The sequence below is a fragment of the Sinocyclocheilus rhinocerous genome, unplaced genomic scaffold (genome assembly GCF_001515625.1).
Source record: "Sinocyclocheilus rhinocerous isolate Xijiao unplaced genomic scaffold, SAMN03320098_v1.1 scaffold361, whole genome shotgun sequence".
Classification (NCBI taxonomy): domain Eukaryota; kingdom Metazoa; phylum Chordata; class Actinopteri; order Cypriniformes; family Cyprinidae; genus Sinocyclocheilus; species Sinocyclocheilus rhinocerous.
The window spans coordinates 46151-51261 of record NW_015656584.1 but is presented as its reverse complement, the minus strand read 5'-3'; the positions used below and the strand labels follow the sequence as shown (position 1 = coordinate 51261).

At 37.4% G+C, this 5111-nt stretch overlaps 1 long non-coding RNA gene across 1 annotated transcript; it reads right to left on the bottom strand.

Annotated features, from left to right (window-relative positions):
- Window positions 1-1432: 1432 nt before the first annotated feature.
- LOC107720177 (uncharacterized) lies at window positions 1433-4662 on the bottom strand. The gene is made up of 3 exons (XR_001637586.1): window positions 4586-4662; window positions 4052-4124; window positions 1433-1507 (listed from the first exon to the last, which is right to left on the bottom strand). It is a non-coding gene; the product is annotated as an uncharacterized LOC107720177 (long non-coding RNA).
- Window positions 4663-5111: the final 449 nt, after the last annotated feature.

Genomic DNA, 5111 nt, shown 5'->3' with positions numbered 1-5111 from the left:
AAATCTGCTTCAAAGATACAATTAAATGAATTGCTAATTGACATTGAAATAAAAATGTAAAGCCTGTACAAATACCAGAAATCGTGAATAGGTATAAATAATTGGAAATCGTGTAAAAAAAACAAAAACAAACAGTGCACATTTCATTTCTCTAACACGTATGTAGTTTTGTTCGCTTGGCTGTTTCCTTATAAAAGTCCAGAAATGTGTCAACTTTTTCGTCAGGTGTCTTTTTTTAAATTATATGATGTCATTACGTTGCTGTCTTGCCGCCAGCCAATCGCTGCACTGCTGATCGTGGTTTCAAGTATCGATACATCTGCCCTTTTCGGGGAACACGAGAACACACCGTAATCTTAGACAACTTCATCCAGATATTTTGATCAAATACGCAAATTTGTTTGAAGAACCAAATTAGCCAGAGATCAGTTATCACGATTAGAAGATCTGGCATCTTTCAAATCAGCTCAGATGTATTAAGCGACATATGAAGAACGGGCCCCTGTACTGAAGTGCTGATAATGAAACCTGACAACACTAAAGCCTGGCCTAACCAGTGTTCATGGTTATTTGGACTTCATGAGAAACACCAACTCACCTACTACATCTGAACCCCCATCCTCACTGCATTGTTCAGGTGCTTTCTGAGGGAAGAAGAGATCAGCTACTCTTTTCTTTTTCTTCTTTGGTGAGGATGGCTTCTTGGCCCAGCTTGCTCCCTGCTCTTGATCAGCAACAGACAAACATTAGCACATGTTAGTTACAACCCTTTAAAAAGGCGCATTCAGTGTTCTCTGAAACAGCATATGAAACAGCCAGCTAAGTATAATGATCCCAAACTGCGGTGCGCTCTCTTCATTTATCAAATGATCATAATCACATCTATTCATTTTACAATCCTGCTACAAGCCTTTTATTTAGACTAAAAAAAAACTTTTCATTCAGGTGAGGAAGCTGGCGTTTTGAGTGGCATTTGCGCATCTTTTCATGCCGGTGACTATATGCAACTGCAATAGAGGCATTTTGCAATATTTAGATTAATGATTAATCGATTAATTGATCGTTAATTTACACGATAATCGATCATGGGAATGATTGAAAATTGACATCCCTAGCGCAATCCCACACCAAAATTCAGGACCTAATTAAAAATATATTCTATTGTACAGAGAGATTTGTGAAATACATTTCCATGACTTTTCCAAAACTTTCTGGGTTTATAAATTTTTCTAAAACTTTCCAGGCCTGGAAATTGCCGTTTTAAAATTCTGTGACTTTTCCATGTTGTTCATGACCGTACCAACCCTGTATTGAACTCACCTACTTCAATGTCCACCTGTACTGAAGTGCTGATAGTGAAACCTGACAACACTAAAGCCTGGCCTAACCAGTGTTCATGGTTATTTGGACTTCATGAGAAACACCAACTCACCTACTACATCTGAACCCCCATCCTCACTGCATTGTTCAGCTGCTTTCTGAGGGGACAAGAGGTCAGAACATCCGTCTGAAAAACAAAAAGTGACACCTCATCTTCTGAAGAGTAAAAAAGACAAAACAGCTGTTATTATTCTCAGATTATACAGGCCCAAACAACAGTTGTAAAAAAACTAAAACAGTGTTAAATCTAAACATCTTCTGATGAACTTTTAGATTCCCGTCAAATTTGTTTACAAATCATCATATGGTAATTTCATATATGTTACATCCACACAATCTTGTGGGCAAATTTATTAACACATTCAGTTTTATCTGTGTTGTTTTAACCCTTCCGTTTTATCAATTCTTTTGGCAGTTTTAAAACCTAATTAGGGACAGGGCTGCAAATAAGCTACCTCTCAACCCCTTGCTTAAATTACATCTGTTGCACTGCTTTTCTGTATCTGACGCCAGGTTCACACACACTCTGTTTGCAGTGCGTATGCGGTGCATATTTTTTTCCGCACCCATGTTAACAGATCAAAGCATTCACACTGCACGCAGTTGCAGTCCGGCAATGCGTTCCAGGTGCGGTGCGTCATTTGAGGTATCATTTGAAACTGCAAAGGGTCTACTTTTGTGTATAGTCCTAATAACTACAAAACAATGTGCTTTTGTAAAATAAAGAAAATAAACAGGGTGCGCTCTTTGTCGTCTCGGTCTCTGTCATCTCTCTTCACAGACACGTAAATAAAACAACCTGAACCTCCACGAATACTTGCCTCAATGACATGAGAAATATATGCATAGAAAGCTTGAAATGTCTACTTTCAAATGAAGTGTCGTGTCGAAAACAAATATTCTCTGATGAAGTAATCCCTATGAAACCAACGTGATGTCCAGTTTTGCTCATCTAAACTCATATCTAATGTGACCATAGCCACGAGCTGATCGCGATTTTCAAATTCTAAATATCCACGCGAGACGTGCGAACATATTAATGCCCATCACCTCCATAAACGACAGTCACCAAGTTCATCTCGACTACTTTTCGTTTCTGGAAGAAAACGCGCTGAGAGGAATAACCCAGGATTTACCTCAGAAGAAGAACACGATGCGACGGCTTGATCCAGTGGAGGAGATCATTTATACGAGTAAGATTACTCGCATTAGTTGTTATTGTGATGTAACATGTACATATTTTACTAGATAGACTTTTCCCAAACTATAATTCCTGACTATATGTATGAAATCAAGTGAAAATTTTTAATGTGTGGCATTTCATTACATCTAAATATCTCACAACTCCAGGAAGTTTTTTAATGTTTTATAAAACATAAAACCACAAGATATAAAAGTGGTATGAGTGTTTACAGTGAGTCTAAGAATGTTTGGCACAAAGGTGCTACTGTTCAAGTTTCAGTGTTTAGATCAGTATGTTTCAATAATGTGTCTTTGACCGTCACTTTTATTTACAACACAGAATAATCACAGTATACACATAGTACAAATAATCAAACCCTCCCAAAATTTTACTCTCCTCACATTCTTTGTTACCTGCCTCAGTCACATTCATATTGATGGCCCATTATGGAAGGCCCTTTGTCTCTCAGGTGTGAATCACTAAATATTCATGGCCATTGTCACTCCCTCGCATACAGTTTTCTAACACAAAACATGTCTTACATAAGTTAAATCAATATATTGTTTTCTGTGAATGAGTGAGCAGAATGATTTTCACATCATTTTGTAGCAAAAACTCTAGTCTACCACATCCAATTCTCAAAAGTCTTGTGAACAAATATTCTGTATGTGTTTATTGGTCTTATTTCAGTGACTTAATGTTAGTTTTTCACTAACCACGCATAAACGTTGTTTTCTCAAAAACACAAACATGTACATTCATGCTGCTCACATATTATTGTAGCCCAGTTTGTGCTGATTACAGTGTAAAGCCATTAATAGGTTTTTAAGATACAGAAAAAAGCAGAAATGTCAGGGAATGTCAAAACTTCTCCAGGGCCCCAAAACACACTCAGACCCCAGAGGGTTAACATAAATCTAGAAGTAAACGCATTGAATAATGCATTGCTTATATTTATTGCGTTTAAATATGTCTATGAAAGATTGTATTACTGTACTGTGATAAAAGATCACAATGCTGAAAAAGCATTTTCAGTAACAATGTTTGGATTTGAAATCAAAATAATGGATAAATGTTGTGTTTGTGGTAAACAGCCGCGGATCATGAGCAGACTGCAAGCGCGTCCTGTGAGAAAGCAAAATGAGTCCGTGCTGCTTCTGCACCGCATACGTAACGCACACGGACTGCATACGCACTGCAAAACGGAGTCTGAACCTGCTGTAAAAATGCCTAAATCGGTATGGTATACGTGTACCAATCTCAAATCTACTAAAACAAGAACGGCAGTACATACAGTATATGTATGACCTGAATAGCGCATTGGTAAAAGGCAGAAATTTTTTTAGATTTCATGACAACCACTATTTACGCTGTAGGTCACAGTGGTGGTTTTGTATTGAATGTCATTTTACGGGAGGTGCTTTCAATTAATGCCACGTTTACAACCGTTTATATAGACAAGTATAAAATGTAAAATTGAAATCTTACCTTCATCCACCTCTCTTCGGTCTTCCTTTTTTTGTTTGTCTCTGTGAGACAGAAGTTGATGCAGGACTTTCACCTATAAAAGATTAAAAACAATCAAATACTAGTGCTTGATCATCCAAAACTCATAGCTCACTTAATCAAAGGTAGTTTATGTACTTATAATACATTTTCCCCCGGGTTCACAGACAAGGCTTAAGCCTAGTCCTAGAATTAAACGTAAGTCTGAGCTGTTTCAACTGAAAGAATCTAGCAATGACTGATCTTAAAATATATCAGTGCCTTTGTTTTGTCTCAAGATGCACACCAGTAATGTTTTTCCTAAGCACATTTATAAAAATTACTTAAATGTCCTAATTGAACTATGGCCTAATCCTGGCTTAGTCTAAGCCCTGTCTGTGAAACCGGGCCTTGGTCTATGTGAAAGTATAATTCTATTACATGTTAAATGAGTGTTACTGTCCAGCAGTAGAAGATTGTATAGCCAAAAAAATAAAAAATACAACATACAATTGCACTAGCAATAAACATACATACCACTTACTGAAGGACTAAGTGTGTTAAGGTTCTTCACTCTTAAGGTTTCAGTGCCTTGCTCCATTGCAAACAGAAGCTTACTTATTTTGGCAATTTGTCTGTCTGTAAAAGTCACAGTGAACTCTGATGTCATGACCCATGAACCTTGCAACTTGCTCCAGCTCTTGTTCAGCAAGGTCCAAGAGTTGGCAGAGTGTGGCGACCTGTTTTCTTAATTTAGTTGATCTTAGGAGTTCAGGGTTTTCGGTGTTTTTTGAACATTAAAGCATGTCAGCATATTCTGTTACACCAAATACACAAAATAATGATCTTTTAAAAAGCATCATATGACTCCTTTAACTATTGTTGCACGTAAACTAGGCTATAATAGGCCAAACCACATTGAAAGGCAGACTTGATGCCCCACTCGTGGTGACGAGTGTGAGAGTCATGCAGATTTATGTTTTCAGAGCATAAGATAAGGTTGTTTACCATCATATAAAGTTAAATTCGGTCTGCCTCATCTAGAGAAAGACAGAGGATGTAT